At 46.2% G+C, this 24,948-nt stretch overlaps 1 long non-coding RNA gene across 1 annotated transcript; it reads left to right on the top strand.

Moving 5' to 3' along the window:
- Positions 1-3,897: 3,897 nt before the first annotated feature.
- Positions 3,898-24,453, top strand: LOC115647595. The gene is made up of 3 exons (XR_003999362.1): positions 3,898-3,992; positions 9,025-9,027; positions 24,443-24,453. It is a non-coding gene; the product is annotated as an uncharacterized LOC115647595 (long non-coding RNA).
- Positions 24,454-24,948: the final 495 nt, after the last annotated feature.

The following is a 24,948-nucleotide window of genomic DNA, read 5'->3' as shown; positions in this document are numbered from 1 at the left end:
AATTTGGAGGGAGGTCTAGCATCTCTCCATCTGGCCTGGGGTGGGGTGAGTATTGTAAGCCCCTGTGCCAGTTGGTGTAAGCAACATAAAATCTCAAGTAATTAAAAAATCTTCAGAGTTGTATGGGCGGATTGAGTTAGCATGTTCAGGAAACAGAAGGGTACAGCTGAAAATTTGGGAGTCCTGCGGTTGTAGGCGATGGCATCAGGGAGGGGTTCAATGCTGGATGTATGGGCTGTAGGGAGTGTGAACAACATGGTAGTCCGGCTGCCTGGTCAGCTACCATCATGGGAGGCAGGTGGACCTAATGTCTGAGCCATGGGAGAGGCAGCAAAAAGGGATGGGACCCTGCTACCTCTTTCAAAGGGGAGTGAAGACCTCTCCTGGATGGAGGGGGCTCTCACCAAGGTGGGATACAATCTCTGGGGTTCTGTAATCATTGAATATGAAGGTTGGAAGAGGCCTCAGGAAGTCATGTAGTTCAATCTGATAGCGCTGCCACCAACCAGAAAGTCCAGTGTCTGGTACACTCCCTGTCCCCCAAAACCTTCCCTGGGGGACCCAGGACCCAAACCCCTTGGGTATTAAAACAAGGAGAAATAAACCATTCCCCCTCCTTCCCCCTCCCAGATTTTCCTCTCCCTGGGTTACCCTGAGAGGCTACACTGATCCAAACTCCTTGGATCTTAAAACGGAGAGGAATTAACCTTCCCCCCACCTCCTTTCCCCCCACCAATCCCCTGGTGAGTTTAGACCCAATCCCCTTGGGTCTTAAACAAGGAAAAAAATCAATCAGGTTCTTAAAAAAGAAAGCTTTTAATTAAAGAAAGAAAAAGTAAAAATGATCTCTGTAAAACCAGGATGGAAAATGTTTACAGGGTCTTCAGCTTATATAGACTAGAGGGACTCCCTCCCCCTTTGCCCAAGATACAAGTTACAGCAAACAGAGGTAAAAATTCTTCCAGCAAAATACACAGTCACAAGTTAAGAAAACAACCATAAGACTAATCCACCTTATCTAGCTAGTACTTACTATTTTGAACATGAGAGACTGTTTCAGAAAGATTGGAGAAAGACCTGGTTGCACGTCTGGCCCCTCTTAGCCCCAAGAGTGAACAACCAACAAAACAAACAGCACAAACAAAGTCTTCCCTCCACCGAGATTTGAAAGTATCTTGTTCCCCGATTGGTCCTCTGGTCAGGTATCAGCCAGCTTCACTAAGCTTCTTAACCCTTTACAGGTAAAAGAGACATTAACCATCTGTTTATGACAAACCCCCTACTCAAAGCAGGACTAATGCCCAGATTTTTTGCCCCAGATCCCTAAATGACCCCCCCAAGGATTGAACTCACAGCCTTGGGTTTAAGCAGGTCAATGCTCAAACCACTGAGCTATCCCTCCTGCCTTTAAGTTTCAAAAAAGGGTGAATTCTTGGCAAAATTTGTTAAATCTATATACTAAATATGAAAAGCTGAAGGGTAATAACCTAGGGGCAGCCATAAGATTAATTTGTAGTGCAGCTGCCATGTGATATCAAATGCTATCGGAACAGAAAGAGGAGTTGAAGAAAAGGGATGTGTGCACTCAACAGTGGGTAAAAATTAATCAATTAAAAGCACAAATCACTAACCAGGCAGCAACCCAAGAATATGACCAAAACAAATTGCAAGCCTTAAGACAGGACTTCCAGGAGGAAAAGGTGAAATGTGCCTTCCTGGAAGCACTGGTTAAGCAAGTACTAGTCCTTCAGGGGCTCATCAAAAATTTAACCATCAGTGCCCAGCATACACTGCACCGGCAGTGTGCTTGCTGTAAAAAATATAAAAATTGTACAGTTAAAATATCAATCGGCTGTGTATTCGGTCCAGATGGCAAGCCACTTGGGGGATGATTCAGGTGACCCTTGTAAGGGCTGGCTTTAATCTCTCCCTTTCTAAAAATCCTCAATTTGGGGCAAAACCTTGTTGCACCCTTATAGTGGCCCTCATTAAAACTAAGAAGAGGTCCAGTGAGTGAAAGCTGGGGAGAAGGTCATATGTATGGTACCCACAACTAAGAGGAGAGCACCCAGTGAGGTAATTATAAAAAGGAAAGGTACCAGGAGGGGTGGGGGCTAGGTAAGGAACCCACCCTCCTTGCTAAATAAATAAATAAATAACCCCAGAATTGGACCAAACAAGCAGGCAGGCAACAAATAAAAAAATTTAAAAAACAGCCATAAAGGGATAATAGCAAATATATATATATATAAACACATCTCTATAAAAATTCTTAAGTCTCCATTATTTTTAGCCTTCTTTGTTAATTTTACCAGTGTCCAAAATTTGGCCTGGTAAAAAAAAAAAAAAAGGCCAATTATCTATTAGCCAGGAGGGGGATTATGGCCCAGCATCCTAAAAAGGTGGCATCAAGTATTATCTGGGATCTGGGATTGTAGGTACAAGAGGCTGAGGGAGAGGGGTAGAGAAAGAAGAAAGCAAAAAACAGGTTAATTCAACACTGCATCTGTCAAGCTCAGTCCAAAGATAAAAAGCTATGCTACCTGCCAAGACAGAATGCAAGAAGTCCAACCCCTCCCCCAACTGGCCATAAACAAAACAAAAAACAAAACAAAAACCAAAAGAAAACCTAAGTTAAGCAAGGCTGCAAACATAATGGCGAAAACAGTAGAACAACAACAACAAAAAATCCCACAAAAAACAGTAAAAGCAAATATCCATAAAGCTTTAAAATTTAAACACTTGGCATGCCTCGTCATCTCCCCCACTAAAAAAAAATCTTGTGGCCCAGCCTAATTAACTGTGGCCTAGGCAAATTGGTAACAAAAGCCTGCCACAGTTCACCAAAGAACTATGAGTAATGAGTACTGTGACACCACAAATACTATGACTCAATAGTTGTATTCAGAAAGATATTGACAAAGCAATTGGTTAACTCCCCCAAAACAAAACAAAAAAAAACCAAGAAAACCCTACTATTCAACCAGCTGTACTTCTGACCAACAAAGGGATGAGCTATACTTCACTGAACTGGTTGCTAGTGTTTTACTAATCAGAAAATGTTCTCAGAGAGAAGAACCAGCTCGCTTCCTGAGGGCAAGGAATTGGGAAAGTAAGACTAAGGTCTTATATCTCAGGAAGACAGAATTTGTATTCTCTTTCATTTGAGGAAGCTTTTTAACAATATATTCTATTTTCAGGTTCTTTGAAAGCTGGGATAACTCAATACCAAGAAGTTTATTCAGCAGGCAGCAGAAAGTAGCATTTTTTCAGGTGACAGGGCATTGTCTCCCCACAGAGCTACTTAAGAAGGCAACAGAGATGCTGAACTATTATCTGTTGTACCACTGAGTTTTGCTGTTTGGAATTTTTCCTTTCTGCAAGACATAAATTGGGGGTGATGGTAGTGGTTTTGCTTAAGATTTATTTAATTACTTCAAAATTCATTTTCTAACTGCATAATGTAGCTAGGGCTGAGTGGAAGAATCACCTTTATTACAATTGTGTGTCAAGTTCTATTATAAAGATTTTTCTTTCCAGTGTCTGTAGCTTAGTTAGACTTGAGCTGCCTCACTCAGGTATAGCCCTTTCTGGTGATAAAAACCAAAATCCCCCCACCCCCGCAGCCTGTTTATTGTTTGGATTCATGGCCTACAGGGAGTATGGAGCATTTTATACTTTCCAAGTTTCTTCCACTCACTTCTGACATCACACACACACAAAAAAGGTTCCTCACTTTCTCGTAACTGTTGTTCTTCAAGACGTGTTGCTCAGATCCATTCCAATTAGGTGTGCGCGCACCATATGAACAGTCATCGGAAGGTTTTTTTCCCTAGCAGTACCTGTCGGGTCAGCTGTGGAGCCCCCTGGAGTGGCACCTTCATGGACCCCCCTGCCGATTCGCTTCTTCAGTTCCGTCTTTCTGGCTACTCCGACAGGGGGAAAGGCGGGTGGATCCTGGAACGGATATGAGCAACACATCACGAAGAACAGTTATGAGAAGGTGAGTAACCATTTTTTCTTCTTCAAGTGCATGCTCATGTCAATTCCAATTAGGTGATTTCCAAGCCCCACCTAGGAGGTGGGGTCGGAGCTTATGGAATTACAGATTGGAGCACTGCTCTGCTGAAAACCGTATTATCCCTGGCATGCTTGGTAATAGCATAGTGAGAGGTGAAAGTGTGAACCGAGGACCACATCCCCACTTTGCAGGTCTCCTGGGTCAGGACCTGAGCCAAGAACACTGCCGAGGAGGCTTGTGCTCTTGTGGAATGTGCCATCACTGCAGAGGCCCATACTTTTGCAAGATCATAGCATGCCTGGATACAGGATGTGATCCATGACAAAATTCTTTGTGATGACACCAAGAGATCTTTCATTCTATCCGCAACCACCACGAACAACTGGTCCAATCTGCGGAATGGTTTTGTGCGTTCAATATAAAAGGCCAGTGCTCGTAGAATGTCCAAGGAATGTAGCCTTTGCTCCCAACTATCCACTTGAGGCTTAGGATAAAAGACTGGGAGGAAAATGTCCTGACTGGTATGGAATTGGGAGACAACCTTTGGAAGGAAGGCTGGATGAGGCCTAAGTTGCACCTTGTTCTTATAAAAAACAGTATAAGGTGGGTCAGAAGTTAGAGCTTATACTCAGACACTCTCCTTGTTGATGTTATGGCGACCGGGAATGCCATCTTCCATGATAGATAGAGCAATAAAAAAGTTGCTAGGGATTCAGGAGGGAGGGGGGCAGTAGCCAGGAAAGGAGTAGATTAAGGCTCCAAGATGGGACTGGCTGTCTAGCCTGCGGGTATAGTCTGGTCAAGACCTTTCAGTAAATGACTTACTGAACGGCCAGCCACTTCCAGGTGGAATGCCAAAATGGCCACCAGGTGGACCTTGAGAGATGATACTGAGAGGCTGCTGTTATAAATGTAGTGGGTAGTCTAAGATGAGCAGTATAGGAGCCTGCACTGGGACAGCGCAACCTTGAGAGCACCAGATTGCAAATGTTTTCCACTTGACTAGGTAGGTAGCCCTGGTGGAGGGTTTCCTACTGCCAAGTAGGATCTCCCTAATGGACTCAGAGCACATTAGCTCCATGAGGTTTAACGATGAAGCTTCTAAGCAGTGAGGTGAAGAGACTCGAGGTTGGGATGATGGAGACAGCCATGGTCTTGGGTGATCAGTGGAAGCAGAGGCAATGAGATTGGAGTGTCCATCGATAGCTCCAGGAGCATAGCATACCACTGCTAGCAGGGCCAAGCTGCTGCTATCAGTATGACTGCCACTCATTTCCTGCGGATCTTGAATAGAACCTTGTGGATGAGTGGAAATGACAGGAACACGTACAACAGGTGGTTTGTCCAAGGGAGGAAGAACACATCCTGAGGGAGCCTGGACTCTGATTCCAGAAGGAACTGGGGGCATTTTCTGTTTCTCTTTGTGGTGAACAGGTCTATTTGGGGAACTCCCCACCTTTGGAAAATGTTGTGCACAACATCCGGGTGAATAGACTACTCATGATGTGAAAGAATCTGCTGAAATAGTCAGCCAACTCATTCTGAGAACCTAGGAGGTAGGATGCTTCCAGGTGAATTGAGTGGGTTTTGCAGAATTCCAACATCTTGAGAGTTTCCCAACACAGGGGAGAGGAACGAGCTCCACCTTGTTTCTTTATAAAAAAAAATTCCAGTTGTGTTGTCCGTCATCACCTCTGCACATTTCCATTGCAAGTGAACCCCGGGTCTGGTATGCCAGGCAGACCACTCTCAGCTCCTTGATGTTGATGTAGAGCGAAAGCTCATCTTGCAACCAGGGACCTTGGGTCTAAAAGTCTCTCAGGTGAGCACCCAACCCCAAAACTGATGCATCTATAAACAGGGACAGAGAGAGCTGGAGCTTGGCGAAGGGGAACTTCTGTGGGTTGAGTCACCAGTGGAATAACTTGAGAACTGGCACCAGGAAAGTTACTACATTTCCAGACCCTCATGCCCTCGCTGATAGGTTGATGCTAGCCAGACCTGGAGAGGTCTGAGCCTCAGCCTCATGTGCTGTATCACATATGTATGTGTTGCTATGTGCCCAAACAGCTTTAAGCAATTCCTCCCTCTGGTAGTGGGGTACTGCTTAAGGCTTTGTATGATGTTTGTCATTGTCCGAGACTCTGGCAGGAATGCCGTGGCCTGGCCTGGGTCCAACATTGCTCTGATAAACTATCCCGTGTGTAGGGGATAGGATTGATTTGTGCATGTTGAAAAGGAGACCCAGCTTGTCGAAGGTGGATCTTATCAAGTTGACATGGAGCTCCACTTGCTCCCTGGATCATCCCCTGAACAGTCAATCGTTGAGGTACGGGAATACCTGCACCTGCCTCTATCGCAGGAAGGTGGGTACAACCGCCATGCATTTGGTAAACACTCGAGGGGCCGTTGACAGACCAAAGGGAGGACTGTAAATTGGTAATTATTGTAGTTGACCCTGAACCTGAGAAAATGTCTATGGGCTGGAATTATAGATATGTGGAAGTACATGTCCTTGAGGTCAAGGGCAACATACCAGTTTCCCGGATCCAGAGACAGAATGATTGCATTTAGAGACACCATGCAGAACCTCAACTTTTTCATGAATTTGTTGAGGCCTCAGAGATTAAAGACTCCCTTTGGCTTTGAGGATTAGGAAGTATCAGGAATAGAATCCTTTGCCCCTTAGTTCCTGAGGAACCTCTTCCACTGCTCTTGTGGCGAGGAGCATTCAGACCTCCTGCATTAGGAGATGCTTGAAGGGTACCTGAAGAGGGACAGGAAAGTGGGGTGGGAGGGAGAGGAGGAGCAGAATTGGAGAGAATATCCCACATCTATGGTGCACAGGACTCAGTGGTCTGAGGTCATCTGGGACCAAGCATGGTAAAAGCGGGCCAGATGATTCAGAAAATGGGGGAAGGATCTGGTGAGTAGACTGGTGCGTCGCTTATAGGTGCATCTTAGGTTTGCCCTGGTCTTGGCTGAGCGGAGGATGGGGAGGCTTATGCAGAGGCGACAAGTCCTATGGGCCTGTGGTGTCTGGGCACCAGGAATATTCCTAGCCTGGCTCCAGCAATGTTTGGGGCAGGGTCTCTCCCTTGGCCCCGTCTTCTGCCCCTGCCTGCCCACCCCCTCACATGTCCCCTGGGCAATTTAAAACAGACCGGGGCCCCCACTCAGCATTGGCAGCGCAGCAGAGCTGAGCGACTTCCTCCCTGCTCACTCCATGTGGCTGCTGGCCCCTCCCTGTAGCCCCTGTGCGAGGTGGATCTGTGTCCCGCCCCAAGCGCCCCTGAAGCCAATAGGAAGCTGTGGGCGCAGTGCCTGGGGGTAGCAGCACATGGAGACTCCCGGCCTGCCCTGCCTAGAGCCTCAGGTAAGCTCTGCACCCCGCCCCCGCCATAGCCTGCATCCCATCTTTGGCTCCCAAACTCCTTCCCAGGGCCTGCACCCCCTCCCTCTGCCCCTTCCCATCCCCAAGCTTTCTCCCAGAGCCTGCACCCCCACCCCAGCCTGCATCCAAACTCTGTTCCAGCGCCTGCACCCATCCTGCACCCCCAGTTACTGTCCAGCCCGGGGCCTGCACCCAGCACCCAAACTCTATCTGAGAGCCTGCACCCCCACCTCCTTCCCACACATCCCCTTCTGCCCCCAAACTCCCTCCCAGAGCCTGCACGCCTCCCATCTCCAAGCTCCCTTCCAGAGCCTGCACCCCCCCACTCCCAGCCTGCACCCCTCCCCAGTCTCAGCGCCTGCACCCTTCATCCCATCCTGCACCCCTAGCCCCTGTTCCAGCCCGGGGCCTGCACCCAGCACCCAAACTCCATCCGAGAGCCTGCACCCACACCCCATTCCTACACATCCCCTTCTGCCCCCAAACTCCCTCCCAGAACCTGCACTCAAACTTCCTCCCAGAGCCTGCACCCCTCACCGCATCCTACACCCCCACCCCTTGCCGAAGCCCAGAGCCTACATCCACACTCCATTTCAGAGCCTGCACCCCCTCCCTCTGCACTCCCTCCTGTCCCCAAACTCCCTCCCAGCGCCTGCACTCCCACCCCCAGCCAGAGCCAGCACCCAAACCCTGTCCCAAAGCCTGCACCCCTCACTCCCTCCTGTACTCGCACCCCTTGCCCAAGCCCAGAGTCTACACTCAAACTCTATCCCAGAGCCTGCACCCCTCACCTCCTCCTGCACTCCCTGAGCCTACCCCCAGCACCCAAACTCCATCCCAGAGCCTGCACTCCTCACTCCCTCATTCACTCCCAGAGCCTGCACCCAGCACCCCTGCCCCAGCCCAGGGCCTGCACCCCAGACGTCCTTAGAGCCTTAGGCAAGTGGGGGGCAGATTTGGGGGGGCAGGTTCTGGGCACCACCAAAATTTCTGCAAACCTGCCACCCCTGGGCATATGCCTGCCATTCCTGCCCCGCTTCCTGGAGAAGTCCTGCCTGGGCCAGGGAGGGTAGAAGCGCTGTGGGGACTGTGGTTTAAAATGCTTTTGCTGAGTAGCTGGGGTATACAGGCCCAGCGACTATAATGTGGCCTGCAAATCTTTCAGGCTGTGAAGTCTGGAGTCCGTTAGCTCCACAAAAAGGCCCGTGTCATCAAAGGGAAAGTCCTGAATTGCCTGCTGGACTTCAAATGGAAGGCCAGATGCCTGGAGTCATAAACCTCTCCTTATGGCTATGCCCAAGGACAAAGTTTGTACAGCTGAGTGTGCAGCATCCAGAGAGGCCTATAAAGCAGTCCATGCCACTGCCTTGACCTCATCTACTATGGCCGCAAACTCTGACCTGGAGTCTGTCGTAACCAACTCCTTAAATTTTATCATGGAGTCCCATGAATTGAAATTGTATCTGCTCAGGATTGATTGCTGGTTAGCAATCCTAAACTGGAGTGCTCTGATGGAATAAATCTTCTGGCTGCTGGTGGTGGTGGGTCCAGGACCTGGATGCGGCTCTGCGTCATGTACCAACGCCATTCTGGAGCCCCGGGGGGGAAGACAGTCCTTGGCTGGCAAGGGTACATGTCCTTCTGACACCACAGACTAGGAATCCCTGGAGTGTGTGCTAGGGTTACTATGTTTGAAGATTGAAAAAAGAGGACACTCCATGGGCCCCCGGCCCCGCCCCAACTCTGCCCCTTCTCCACCCCCATTCCAACCCCCTCCCCAAAGTTCCCATCCCAACTCCATCCCGTCCCTGCCCCATTGGACCCCTTCCCCAAATCCCTGCTTTGGCCCCACCTTCTCCCTTGAGAGTGCCACATTCCCCCTCCTCCCCTCTCCCTTCCAGCCACCTCCTCCCCAGACTCCAACTTTCCTGGCTCCTGCCTTTCTCCACCCCATGCGCCTCCAGCTGGGCACTTCCCCCACGCAGCAGCAGCTGGAGCCATGGGGGAATAGGTGGGAAGTTGCTTCGGGCCTCAGACCTGCCCCTGAGCTGGACATCCCAGCCCCAACACGCTCACATTTGTGAGGTTCTATCCCAGCCGCGGGCTCCCTCTCTGCCTGGGCTGGAGCAAAGAAGAGCTTTGTGCATGGCCCCGGGCAATGGCTCCGTGGGGGGTGGAGGGGGAAGCAGCCCTGCTGCACGGACTGCTGGCGGGGACACTCCCTGCAGGGCCGGGGTGGAGGGGGGAGACTGAGGCTCTGCCAGAGCATGGGGGATGCTCGGAGGAGGGAGAAGTGGCCGCAGGTCCATCCCGCCCCCCGCAGCTGGCTGCAGAGATGCCACCACTCCTAGCCATGGGGCGCGTGGTTGCAGCAGCACTGGGGGGAAGGGAGGGTTGCAATCCACAGGCTGCAGCGAGCTGACACCCCAAGAGGAGAGAGGGGCAGTGGGTAGGGTTATCGTAAGTCTGTATTTTCCGGACTTTTTATATATTTAAAAAATCCTCCCGGAAAGCGATTAACAACTAAAAAGCTGGACATGTCTGGGAAAATACGGATATATGGTAGCCCTAGTGTGTGCCCTGGGCCTGGTGGTAGGCCACAGGGTCCAGAATGGCCATTGCACAGACCCTTGCCACTGTGCTTGTCATGGCACCATCCTCATATCCTGCCAGTGTCTGCGGCTGTCTGAATGTGCCAGCTGTGCCTCAACTAATAGGAGTCTGCCTCTGAGTCCAATGATCGGGACCTTGAGTGGGTAGACCAGGGCGGTGCCAACTGCAGTGGTGCCGGGAAACAGTGCTGCAGAGATGGTGCTGGAGACCAGTGCCACAGGGAGTGGTGCCAGAGGGACGATGAGTGGCACCTCATCATTGCAGGCTTGCCTCTGGACAGTGCCACGCATTGTAGTGCCAGAGGTGTACCCTGGCTGAGGGAACTGTGGCGCTGTCATTGCAATTGAGTCCCTTGCTGCTTCAAATGTATCTGGGGTGGAAGGGAGCTCTAACCTCCACCAGGCACACTCAGGAGAGTCCAATGGCACCAGACTCGACGGACCCCCTTGCGGGACCGAAGTTAATGATGCTGGCTCCTGAGATACTGATGCTGAGTGCTCCTGTGCAGGATAGACCCTGCTGTTCAACCTGGCCACTCTAGATGCAGAGCACCCTCTGTCTGCTTTCTTGTGCTGCTTATCCAGTACCAGAGAACGCGAATGATGCTGTGCTGTCTCTGCAAGTTTCGGCACCAGGGAGTGTCGATGCTTAGGGTCTCTACAGCCAGAATCCTTCCTCTGCACTATTTCTCACATGGAGGCCAGAGCGCTTTGCACAGAGGTATTTGGTGCTGGAGTCTGCCAGCCCAGAGCCGTCTGGGGATAGAAGGCTGCTTCCATCAAGATCTGCTTCAGCCTGAAGTCCCATTCTTTTTTTGTCCTCGGGCCGAACCCTTTACAGATCTTGCACCAATCTATTTGATGTGCCCCCCCCCCCGACACTTGAGACAAGAGTCATGGAGGTCACTCCTAGGCATGGGCTTGTGGCACGTTCCACAGGGTTTAAACCATTGGGATCGAGGCATGTACCAAACCCCAATGGGGGAAACAATTGGGGTGGAGGAAGGCCTCCCACTCTTAGCTAACAAACAAACAAATTTACACTCACCAACTAACTATTTACAGAGAGCTGGATTACAAATACTAGGAGAAGCACTTGTCAACGCAAGTGACTACAGTTCCAATGACTATCACTGGTGGTAAGAAGGAACTGAAGAGGCAGCAGGTCAGCAGGGACCTATATCTGCCGCCATGAAGGCGCCACTGCAGGGGGCTCCATGGCTTACCCGATGGGTGCTACTAGGGGAAAAACCTTCTGATGGCTGTGCACATATATGCACATATACCTAATTGGAATTGACACAGGGTGACCAGACAGCCAATGTGAAAAATTGGGATGGGGGTGGGGGGTAATTGGAGCCTATATAAGAAAAAGACCAAAAAATCAGGACTGTCCCTGTAAAATTGGGAAATCTGGTCACCCTAAATTGGCATGAGCAAGCACTTAAAGAAGAGAGGCGTCCTTTCATCCCTTTAATTGTCTTCCTAGAACTAAATAAAGAGTATGCAAAACCCAGGCTCATTATTACTAATCCACAAACTGTATGAAAGTATTATTTGCATGATGGTAGAACTTAAAGACTTTATCATAACTGAGTGCCCTCTGTTTTGGCCACTCAGAATTCACACATTAAAAGATAAGCTCTTTGGGGCAGGGACTACCATCTAAATAGACTAAGATGGAAATCATAGAATAGAACAGGGATCAGCAACCTTTCAGCAGTGATGTGCCGAGTCTTCATTTATTCACTCTAATTTAAGGTTTCACGTGCCAGTAATACATTTTAACATTTTTAGGGCTCTTTCTATAAGTCTATAATAGTCTTTATAGTCTTTTTAGGGCTCTTTCTATAAGTCCATAATATATAACTAAACTATTGTTATATGTAAAGTAAATAAGGTTTTTAAAATGTTTAAGAAGCTTCATTTAAAATTAAATTAAAACGCAGAGCCCCTCCCTGGACTGGTGGCCAGGACCCAGGCAATGTGAGTGCCACTGAAAATCACCTTGCGTGCCACCTTTGTAGTTTTGTAGTTTTGTTCAGAAAAACTTTCGAGAGTTCCTATCCTATGGAAAGTGTGCACCAGACTATGTCATCTTCTGATCTCAGATAATTAAATTCCCTTGTCACAACACATGCTTTGCTCCCCCACTGACAATCCCTCAGCACTTTTACCAGGTAGTTTGGGATGATTTACGCTGGTGATCATAGAACTGTAGACTACCATGGTTGGAAGGGACCTCAGGAGGTCATCTAGTCCAACCCCCTGCTCAGAGCAGGACCAATCCCCAACTAAATCATCCCAGCCACGGCTTTGTCAAGCCTGCCCTTAAAAACCTCTCTGGAAGGAGATTCCACCACCTCCCTAGGTAACACATTCCAGTGCTTCACCATCCTCCTAGTGAAAAAGATTTCCCAATATCCAACCTAAACCTCCCCCACTGTAACTTGAGACCATTACTCTTTGTTCTGTCAACTGTTTTTCAAGGAAAAATTAGAGGGTTGACTACATGAATTTTTTCATAAGAAGTGTCTATTTTTCACAGGAAAAAAAGTTTGATTTTTCATTGGAAACCCAAAGTATCTTGGCTAAAAAACTAAGTTCCATTTGGATTGCTGCTGCAGCACCACATGAGAGTTATAGTTCAGTTGCTCCATTCTTCTCTAAGAACTGGGATCCTTGGCTGGACTTTGTCTCCCATGATATGCCACACCCTCTGCTCCAAGAGAGGAGACTGTGCTGCAACATGGAAGATGTAGTCCAGTCAGGAGCCTAGCCTATGAAGGCAGCATGAGACACCTCCATGACATTTCTGAATAGAAATATTTTTATTTTCTTCTGAAATATTTCAGTATTCTGATTTTCACTGAAAATTTTAAGTTTTATGCAGAAAAAGCTATCAATTTTCCAACCAGCTTTACTCGTGGTATCTTTTGGGAGAAGTTGAAGTTGACTGCTAACCTCCTAGCCAGTATTTTGTGATGAGTGAATGAAAGGTCTGTACCTCCTTCCCACCCAGACCCAACACTCTCTCAGCCAGATGGGATACATCCTCATTCACTCAAACCTAGGCCTCCTACCTAGACCACTGAACACTTTTTAAAAAAAATCTGTAGCAGAAAGCCAGGCAGGCTGCATGGCGGGGGGAAGGCGGGGGTGAGGGGAGAGTTCTAGGTAGAAGCAGTTCAGTGAGGCAGAGAGAGACAGTACAGTTTTCCTTGCCCTGTGTTTGTAGAAAGCCACTCTTTCTGTGGTTCTTTATCATTATCACAAAGCACAGTGCCAGAAGTTGACTCATTATGAATCAGCAAAATAAAAGGAAAAAAATACATATATTATTTCAGGAGGTAGACAAAGCTATGGGAAAGGCTATTCTAGATTTGATTTCGATAGGGAGGAACTGGTTGAGAGTTTGAAAGTGGAAAGCAGCTTGGGTGAAAGTCATCATGAAATGGGAGTTCATGATTCTCAGGAATGGTAGGAGGCAAAACAGCAGAAAAAGATATTGATTTTCAAGAAGGCAGGCATTAGCGAATACAGGGAGTTGGTAGGTCAGATCTCATGGGAAGCAAGCCTAGGGGAGAAAACAGTTTGAGAGAGTTGAGAGTTTAAAAGAGACATTAAGGGCACAAAAGGTAACTATCCCTCTGCATAGGAAATGAAGAAATAATGGCAAGAGACCACCCTGTCTTAACCAGGAGATCTTCAGCAATCTGAAACTCTAAAAAAGGGTCCTACAAGAAGTTTTAGCATAATATTCCTTCTTGTTGCAGGCAGACCCCTTGACAGTCTGAGCTACATGAAAACAAATCAATTCCCAATAATAAAGCAATTGAGTTATCATTTACCACAGCCACAGACATTACGGCTTCCAAATCCTCAGTTTCTATGTGCATTTTAGCCAAAGGCACAAGGATTTTGTAACCTTCTACTAATAACAGCTCTGCCATCTGTCTTGGCAGTATGTCACTTTCCTGTACAACACTTCTTCTAACCCCAGAAATTTCTGCCCCTGTGTCTTCCCACCCAAGGTATTCTTTGCCATTAATCCTGACAGCCTTTATGTGCTTCATGCCTGGCTGTGCAGAGGCTACTTTCACAAATCCTGTATGGTAAGTGGCAGGAGCCCGAGGTGCTTTTGTGTTCAGGGTAACAACATTCACATGAGTTGTTTGCTGCCTGTTCCCTCTCAGCACAGGGCATTATTCCTCAGGTTCTCGGCGGAATTACAGTGATAGCACTTCTGGGCTCCTCTCTTTTTACAGGAGATTTGGGGTGGGCACTAGAGAAATGGATTTCAGGAGGCGAGCGCCCAGCCTCCCATCTGCCTCCTGTTTCCTAGGGGTAAACAGGAACCCTGCTTCCTACCAGGTTTAAACCCCTCTGTCTGTGGTTTGTTTGCAATAGATGCTTGGGTTTGGTCAAATTCATCAGCTAGGGTAGCCAGTTCTTCCATAGTTTTCACATTTTTGTCCCATAAACACTGTTTTACATCATCTTTACATATATTCAGGAAATGTTCTTGAGCAACAAGTTCACACATGCCTTCAAAGCTTGTAACATCTTTTCCCTTTACCCAATTTTCCATCAAATCTTTTATCTGGTTTACATATGCCACATTACTGATCTCAGTACCCCTGTTAAGGCTTCTAAATTTTACTCTATATGTTTTAGGTGTAATCTGAAACTGTTTTAAAACCATTTCCTTGAATTTACCATAATCTGAAGCATTTTCAATTGGCAACTTATTGAATATATCCAGAGTTGCATCAGTCAACTTTGCAACCAAAGTGGGCATTTACTGGTCCTCACGAATCTTATGAAGTGCACACAGCCTCTCAAAGGTGATAAGATATTCAGTAATATCCTCTGTCTGTATGACACAACCATTCTCATTTGTGGATTTTTGGAGAGGTGGGACTCACTGGAGTGTGGGGGTTCTCGTTCAGGTTCTTGATCGAGTCCAGTAGTTGCTTCCTCTCCCTTTCCTTTTCCTCTATGTTTTTTTGGCTTGCAGTTCCATGGCTCTTCGGTGAGCAGTTTCTTGCACATCAATTTCCATCTGTTTTAATTCTTTTAAGTCTTTTGTGTTCTTTTACCCTCTCTTCCACCCGAAATCTGCATAGCTCCAATTTTGTGACAGATTCACTTTCATTTATCTTGCTGCTTTTTTGTCCCTACTTCCCTTTCCCAAAATAAGCAAACATAAAATAACAGACTGGTAACCTCTTTGACTGATCTCTAGCCACCATACTTAAATCTCACTTAAAATCACCACCAGCATACCATCACCACCAGTGCCACCCTCACTCAGAACAAGAAGTGTGCATTTAATCCTACCAACTATGCCACTCTGACAGGTTCACCTGGAACTGGAACTACAAGCCTAGGCTCCCTCTCACACTGTGCTGCTCTGATAAGCTGCAAAGCCCTCCAAGCCAGCACTTTCACCAGCATTCACACAGATAGGGATATACCCAGCAGCAGTTACACACAGGCTTTCTAACCACCAGCTGCCTAGCCTAGGACCCAGAGTAGTATCATTCTGCCCTGATCAAATCTGGCCAGTATATGGGTTTAATACCCAGTCCGCTTCTCCCTCAGTGTGAAGAGAACAATGCACACTTATAGTAACCAAGCAGAGATTTCCCGCAAGCACTCCAGTCAAAGCTCGCTGGTTTGGATTAAAACATAAAATAAGTTTATTAACTACAAAAGGTAGTTTTTAAGTAATTGTAAGTGATAGCAAGCAGATTAAAGCAGATTACCTAGTAAATAAACAAAATACAAACTAAGTCTAAAATGCTAGAATGATAGGATATGAAATATCTAATTCTCACCCTTACAGATGATACAAGCAGGCTGCAGATTCTCAAAGGGGAAGCTGCACTTGCTCTACAGCTGGGAATCCCCAGGTCTGCTTCTGTAGGGAATGAAGAACCACAGATGATGTCACTCCCTGTCATATATAGCTTTAGCATATGGCAGGAACCCTTTATTTCAAAGCTTGGTTCCCAGACCAGTTTGTGACAACCCAAGATGGAGTTCAGAATCATGTGGCCTGGTCATATGTCCTTGTAGAGTCATAGCAGCCATTACTTACATGCTGTCTGGAGCATTCTCAGGAAGGCTCACCCGGTCAGGGATAAGCTTCTCCTAAAGCCTATTGTTTTTCCTAATGGCCCATTATCCTGAATAGGCCCCTTATAACCAGCTATTTTGACTAGTGGATGTTACCCAGGTGTAACCACATTTGAAGGACAGATACATAGTCAAGTATCAGAGGGTAGCCGTGTTAGTCTGGATCTGTAAAAGCAGCAAAGAATCCTGTGGCACCTTATAGACTAACAGACGTTTTGGAGCATGAGCTTTCGTGGGTGAATACCCACTTCCTCAGATGCATGTAATGGAAATATCCAGGGGCAGGTATATATATGTGTGCTAGCAAGCAAGCTAGAGATAACGAGGTCAGTTCAATCAGGGAGGATGAGGCCCTGTTCTAGCAGTTGAGGTGTGAAAACCAAGAGAGGAGAAACTGGTTCTGTAATTGGCAAGCCATTCACAGTCTTTGTTCAATCCTGAGCTGATGGTGTCAAATTTGCAGATGAACTGGAGCTCAGCAGTTTCTCTTTGAAGTCTGGTCCTGAAGTTTTTTTGCTGCAGGATGGCCACCTTAAGGTCTGCTATAGTGTGGCCAGGGAGGTTGAAGTGCTCTCCTACAGGTTTTTGTATATTGCCATTCCTAATGTCTGATTTGTGTCCATTTATCCTTTTCCGTAGAGACTGTCCAGTTTGGCCGATGTACATAGCAGAGGGGCATTGCTGGCATATGATGGCATATATTACATTGGTGGATGTGCAGGTGAATGAACCAGTTATGGTGTGGCTGATCTGGTTAGGTCCTGTGATGGTGTCGCTGGTGTAGATATGTGGGCAGAGTTGGCATCGAGGTTTGTTGCATGGATTGGTTCCTGAGCTAGAGTTATTATGGTATGGTGTGCAGTTACTGGTGAGAATATGTTTCAGGTTGGCAGGTTGTCTGTGGGCAAGGATTGGCCTGCCACCCAAGGCCTGTGAAAGTGTGGGATCATTGTCCAGGATGGGTTGTAGATCCTTGATGATGCGTTGGAGTGGTTTTAGCTGGGGGCTGTATGTGATGGCCAGTGGAGTCCTGTTGGTTTCTCTCTTGGGTTTGTCTTGCAGTAGGAGGCTTCTGGGTACACGTCTGGCTCTGTTGATCTGTTTCCTTATTTCCTCATGCGGGTACTGTAGTTTTGAGAATGCTTGGTGGAGATTTTGTAGGTGTTGGTCTCTGTCTGAGGGGTTAGAGCGGATGCGGTTGTACCTCAGTGCTTGGCTGTAGACAATGGATCGTGTGATGTGCCCGGGATGGAAGCTGCAGGCATGAAGGTAGGCATAGCGGTCGGTGGGTTTTCGATATAAAGTGGTGTTAATGTGACCATCACTTATTTGCACCGTGGTGTCAAGAAAGTGGACCTCCCTTGTAGATTGGTCCAGGCTGAGGTTGATGGTGGGGTGGAAGCTGTTGAAATCATGGTGGAATTTTTCCAGAGTCTCCTTCCCATGGGTCCAGATGATACATAGATACATAGTCAGTATTTATAAATTCAGATACAAAACTGATAGAAACAAATAGGCTAATCATAGTCAGCAAATCATAACTTTTCCAAGGACACCTCACATGACTTATCTTGTACAAAATGCATCATAATTATGCCATAACCGTATTATAATAATATTACTATGATGATTGTGGGGTGCAATGTCACACTCTGAACAAGCAGGAAGTTACTATTCTAGCAACTGGATTTAGGTAAACTATTGAAAATTTTGTGTTTCAAATTCCATTGACCTAAATCTAGAACTTTTGGATGGTGTTATATTCCAGACCTGTTCATCCTTTGTAGTCCAGGTTGGCCTGTCAGCTGGCCGTGTGGTTTTTTTTATCAATCTAAACCCTGCTTCAGCAATTTAAGTACATCTTAAGTACACCATTGACGCAAATCACCCTTCATACCCTAGAGGGATCTGGCTCTTCAGACATCCTTCTAACAACTGCACTGGAAGGAGTTAAAGTGCTTAGAGGGCAATGACCCCAAAGCTGTTTAATGGAGTGCATCCACTTGAAGACAGATTGTTATTTAAAAAAAAGGAAGTGAGCAGGTTAATGATGCAGATTCAAGACTTTTCTTGCTACCCATACTTACTTCTGTACCTTCTTGCTGCTCTTACTGACAATAGCCATACCTTTAAACTCTTGATTTTCTCAGAGATAGATTAAAGACATACTGATTTTAAATCTAGTCCTCAGGTCTCTAATCAAACAAAACTCCTGCAAAGTCATCAAAAGTTTTGTCTGAGTAAGAAGTGCAGGATAAGGCCTCTTAGCTATAACATCAGGAATGGAAGTCAAACTATATTAACAAGTTTGCCAACTTTACAAGTTTCCCCAAAACTCTGGGTTTTCAGATCCTCTTATAAGTCTGCAGGGAAAGCCCCTCTGATTAATATATGGAAAGCTAGTAGCCACCCGTATATTTATGTTGCTGACACTGCATTCATCAAAATCATTCTTCAACATCATCAAAAACTTTTATTTCAAATTACTTGCAGTGTTGATCACAGTGAGTTCAGTTTTGAAGTAAAAACAGGAGTGCATCAGGGGTGTGTCAGGTCTGCAATCCTCTTCAGCATTGCCATTGACTGAGTACTGCAGCATACAACAAAAGACATGCTAAGAGTGGACACCCTTCTCATCCCTTCAAGACCTGGGCTTCACAGATGATCTCACTCTCCTATCACATATCCAACACCATATACAAGAAAAAGCAACTCAACTCAATGCATTCAACCAGAAAATTAGACTGAAAATCAACCACAATAAGACAGATATCATGACCTTTAATATTGCCTCACCATCACCAGTATGGATAGAGGATTATTTTCTCATCAATGTAGAAAAATTCACATACTTGGGCAGTACCATCAGCCAGGATGGGGGAACAAGCCAGAACATCCAGAACAAAATCAGTAAAGCCAGGAACACCTTCAAGAGCTTAAATACAGTCTGGAAATCATCAAAATACAACACCAAAACCAAACTCAGGATTTATCAGAGCTGCATACTTTCAACATTACTTTGTAGTGCAGAATGCTGGGGAATGAGAAAGTATGGCATGTCCAAGCTGTCTTCATTCCATACAACCTGCCGCAGAAAAATCCTCCATAGGATTGGAGGAGGCATTGGAGATGGATTGGCCATGTGCTTCGGATGAAAACATTCCATAACCAGAGCAGCAATAAGATGGACACCTGAAGGAAAGCAAAAATGAGGCCACCTGAAAACAACATGACAAAGAGCTGTGGAAGCTGAGCTGAAAAACCTGGAGTACAGCTGGGAAACCATTGAAAGACTTGCCAGAAACAGGAGTGGAGGAGCTTCATCGCTGCTCTAAATGCCAGAGGCGTAATGAGAACATGATGATGATGACGACTGCATTACTGACATGCATCTGACGAAGTGGGTATTCACCCACAAAAGCTCATGCTCCAAAATGTCTGTTAGTCTATAAGGCTACGTCCAGACTACCCGCCGTATCGGCGGGTTAAAATCGATTGCTCAGGGATCGATATATCGCGTCTCATCTAGACGCGATATATCGATCCCAGAGCGCGCTTATATCGATTCCGGAACTCCATCAACCCCAACGGAGTTGCGGAATCAACAGGGAGAGCCGCGAACATCGATCCCGCGCGGTGAGGACGGGTGAGTAATCCGATCTTAGATATTCGACTTCAGCTACGTTATTCACGTAGCTGAAGTTGCGTATCTAAGATCGATTTCCCCCCGTAGTGTGGACCAGCCCTAAGGTGCCACAGGATTCTTTGCTGCTGCGACTGCATTATAAAAGATCCTAGTAACCTTTTCTTTCACAGAAGCTTACACCTCCATTGATTGCCTTTGATATTTGACCAGGGAAATGCTTTGGGGCTAAGGAACTGCCTTTGCTTTGCTCCATGAAATTCCATTCAGCTTTTGCAGATATATAAACTGTCAAAAAATCACTACTTCCTTTCTCTTACTTATGTTCTTCAGAAAATTTATGGCAGTCTGCCACACTAGTTACTGAACACATTAACATTTCAAAGTGTTAGGCTCATACTGCAACCAAAGCAGCAGCTGCCACTGTATAGGAAATGCCTATGAACTACCAGGTGGCTGCTGAAGGAAGGGAGGAAAAGAGAGAGAGCTGAGCTGAGTTTCATTTCTGGATGTACACAAACAGAAAGAGAGAGCCCAACCAAGCCTCTAAGCTCTTCGGGACAGTGACTAGTTCTGTGTTTGTACAATGCTTAGAATAATGGGGCCTCGGTTTATGACTGGGGGACCTAGGGTAGCTACTCCGAAAGATATACAACTAATCTTTAATTACATGATCACCTGCTGTTTTTCCACAAGACCCCTGCATCATTCAGTGCACAGGATGGATGCGCACGCAACCGTAAGTCTGGCATTTCCCTACTTTCAAATGCTTGATGTTGTCACCGAAATAATAATATTTTTCTGTCTTTTTTGTATGTCATTTAACATTAATATTGCAGTAGTGCCTAAAGGCCATGGAAGTCAGGGATCCATTCTTCTAAGCTTTCACAAATATACACAAGATGACAACCTTTGCCCCAGAAAGCTCTTAGATTAAAGAAACAGACAAAGCAGTTGAGCCAAACTAGTGGCTAGAATTGAGGAAAGAAGTTAAAAAAAAACAACAAAAAACACAGGAGCACTGATCATAACTCATCACCAGCCAAGCTGCTACCAAACTGCAATTTACTTTTCAGAATAGGTGAGTTTTGAGGGAGGATTCCTATTTAGCTGTCTTTCCCCACTCCTCTGCCTCTTGGAGAAAGACAGCCAATCTGAACTGATCCACATGCTGAGGGGGTCTTCAGCACATGGAGCAGGCAGAGATCCCACCCTAGTCCTGCCCTCCCTTTTTCCCATACATGGCAGAAGTGATCCACATGCATTCAGCCCTGCTGCTCCACATCTGGCTTTGGAGCTTCTTTTCTCCAGCTTCCAGTGCTGCCCTCTATACATACAGTGGTGGAGAGACTTGACCATGGTCACACAGGGGTTTATCATCAGATCTAGGAACCCAAGTTTCCTGACTCTCAGGCCAGTGTCTTATGCACCAGACCCCATCTGTCATATGCAGCACACGTACATAAAAATCAAAGTGAGTAAAATAATACTCTAATGCAGAATTAACAGAAAAAAATCTCCTCAATTTTAAGATAAGGTTGATAGGTACAATCAATAAAATGCTACAATTAAAAATGCCTTATTTATTGCAGCTTCACAGCTCCCTGGTGCATATAGATTGCTGCATCTGTCCTTCTGCAAAGATAGGACATATGGCTGTGTAATTTCAATTTAATATCTAACATTGGATCTTAATTCTTCTTACTCTGGAAACCAACAAAATGGGAACTTTTACAACTAAACAAACTTGAAAATAGAGAAGAATGTACCTAACCAGTAACTGTCTTGTTTCCTTCAGCCTGTGTGAATAGCTGAGATGGGGATCCAAATGAGCCACATTATCATCTGAATTGCAGATGAGCTTGGGCGAGTCTGTGCTTCGGAGACAGCATGTGACATGGTGATGTTTGCATCCAAATGCAACACCATCATTGCAACTCCAAACCAGAAAAGTCCTATTTTCCACTATTTCACTTCCTGCATACAGGACGGAGTTTGGGCTCAGGTTTAAAAAAATGAATAGAGAAAGTGGGAAGAAAGGTGGGCTACAGTGTTGCCAACTCTCATGATTTTGTCATGAACCTCATGATAATGGTTTTCCTTAAAGCCTCAGCTCCTGAAGTCAAGTGGATATGTGATGATTTCAGCCTTCATTCTTTTAAAAAAAAAAGTTTCTAGCCCTCATGGCTGTGGAGAAAGCTTCAAAATTTGACCCCAGTACACCCTAAAGGTTCAAAAAGCAGAAAGCAAGTAAAAATATTTATTATTTTACTGGTGAGCCCAACTCACGATTTTTGAACATATGGGGTTGACAGTACTGTTACAGCTAGGGCAGAAGCTCATGTTTTGTGGCCCTTGAACAGAATTTGAAACTTTTACTCTTTGAATGTGCAGTGATTTTTTTCAAAATTGTTTTAACAGAGAAGGTTTTTGAGAGAGCTCAGCTCCCAATTTAGCATTGAAACAGAGGCCAGATGAGAAGATTACTCATCTTGTGCAGTAACTCAGATTCTTCGAGATGTGTCCCCTTATGGATGCTCCACTGTAGGTGTGGCAGCACCCCCTGAACCTGGGATCAGAGATCTTCATCAGCAGTGCCCGTCAGACTGCACATGCGCTCCTCCCGGCTCATGCCATGAGCTGGACTGTATATATAGCTCTGTGCGGTCCAACTGCCCCCCAGTTTCTTCTCTGCCGCAAAGCTTATCTTTCAGCTCCAAAGTATAGGGGAGGAGGGCAGGTAGTGGAACGCTCACAGGGACACACATCTCGAAGAACCTCAGTTACTGTACAAGGTGAGTATCCTTCTCTTTGAGTGATGTCCTTATCAGAGCTCCACTGTAAGTGACTGTAGAGCAGTTCCCCTAGTTGGAAGACTGAGGCTTTGGAGCGGCATTTACTGTGGATGACAGGATAGTGTGTCCTAGTAAAGTATCTGATGTAGCATCCTGAGTAATGCTGTAGTGATGGTTAAAAGTGTCCACTGATGCCCATGTGGTGGCTTTGCAAATGTCAGCAGTTGGGACATTGTTGAGAAAGGCAACCGAGGTAGAAAGTGAGTGGGTGGAATGTGCTCTAGTTCCAGAAGGAGATTGTCGATTGAGTAGTTGGCAGGACAGATGTATACACTGAGAGATCCACTTGGAAAGGCATTGCTTAGAAATGGCTGCTCCTTTTGGTCTTTCAGCCACTAAAAGGAATACGTGTGGTGATTTTTGGAAAGGTTTAATTCTGTCCAGGTAGAAAGCTAATGCCTGTCTGATGTCCAGGGTGTGCAATGTTGCCTCCTGGTGGTTGGTGTGTGGCTTTGGAAAGAAGCAGGGAAGGTTGGATAGGTTGATTTAGATGGAAAGAGGATGGTACCTTGGGTAAAAATTTGAGATGAGGACATAGCGTAATCTTGTCTTCATGAAAAATTGTGTATGGGGGCGGTTATGCTATAAGTGCTCCAGTTTCATCAGCCCACCAGGCAGAGGTAATAGCAACAAGAAATGCTGTTTTCATAGATAAATGAAGATATGAGCGTGTTGCCATTGATTCAAATGAACACCTAGTAAGAGAGCAAAGGATGAGGCCAGGATCCCAAGCCAGTGTCGGATCCCCTATGTGAAGGTAAAGATTTTGGAGGACCTTCAGGAATAATTTTGTGAGGGGGTGGGTGGAGTGGCCATCTATTTCATAGTGAAAGGTTGTGATGGCTGTCGAATGCACACGAATGGAGCTCATGGATAACCCCAATTGTTTAAGGTGTAAAATATAGTCCAGGATAAGTGATAACGGAGCACTTATTGCCTCAATATGATTGGAGGCACACCAGGACTGGAATCTAGTCCATTTGTGGAGGTAAGTGCGTCTAGTCATATTATGCCTGCTATTCAAGAGTACTTGTTTACCTGCTCTCGAACAGGTTATTTCTGAATTTCGGCACCATGGAGGAGCCATGATTTCAGTTGGAGTATCTGACCTTCATAGGCATGGATGGGAGTTTGGGAAGGCTGTCTCTGTGACTGCACATAGCCATGCCTGGAGACATCACATGTGTAACCGTGCATACTTTACCACAAATGTGGCCACTGCCATGGTGGCTAGCCATGTCCTGGCTGAGATCTGGGGGCAGGTTCTCAGTGTGGATACAGGATCGACTACAGTTGGAAATCTGTGAACTGAGAGGAAGTATCTGACTTGTATGGCATCCAGTTTTGCTCTCATAATCTTCAGGTGTTGCACCAGTGTTAGTATAGATTTCTCCAAGTTTATGCGAAGGCTGAGACTTGAGAAAAGTTCCACTGTCATTCGGATAGCATAGGTTTCAGAGGAGGCCTTGAAGAGACAGTGTTCTAATGATGGAAAGATGACAACACCCCCTTTGCATAGGTAGTTAGCCACTACTTCAAGGACTTTGGAGAACACATGAAGGGCTGTCGAGAGTCCACAGGACTGTATCTTGTACTGATAACGATCAGTTCCCATGATGAACCAAAGTAACCATCTGTGGGCAGAGTATATTGTGATATGAAAATACATGTCTTGGAGGTTGAGGGCTGAGAACCATCCCCCTGTGCCAGTGCTGGGATAATGGTGGAGAGAGTAACCATCTTGATGTGTTGCAGTTTGACTAACTTATTTAGGTTTCAAAGGTCTAGGATGAGTCTGCATCTGCATTTTTTTTTTACCAGAAAATAATGGAAGTGAAAACCCTTCCCTGTGTGCTGGGATGGGACCGGCTACATGGCTCCCAGTTTCAGAAAGTGATTTATTTCTTCTTGTAGAATGGGTTCATGAGAAGGGTCACTGAAGAGGGAAGGGGATGGAAGGTGCATGGGATACAGTATCCTTCCTTGATCAGGGAATCATAGACTATCAGGGTTGGAAGGGACCTCAGGAGGTCATTTAGTTCAACCCCCTGCTCAAAGCAGGACCAATTCCCAACTAAATCATACCAGCCAGGGCTTTGTCAAGCTTCACCTTAAAAACCTATAAGGAAGGAGATTCCACCATCTCCCTAGGTAACCTATTCCAGTGCTTAACCTTGTGAAAAAATGTTTCCTAATATCCAACCTTAACTTCCCCCATTGCAACTTGAGACAATTACTCCTTGTTCTGTCACCTGGTAACACTGAGAACAGTCTAGATT

The sequence above is a fragment of the Gopherus evgoodei genome, chromosome 3 (genome assembly GCF_007399415.2).
Source record: "Gopherus evgoodei ecotype Sinaloan lineage chromosome 3, rGopEvg1_v1.p, whole genome shotgun sequence".
Classification (NCBI taxonomy): domain Eukaryota; kingdom Metazoa; phylum Chordata; order Testudines; family Testudinidae; genus Gopherus; species Gopherus evgoodei.
Note: the sequence above shows the minus strand (reverse complement) of the source record. Positions and strands in the feature narration are given on the sequence as shown.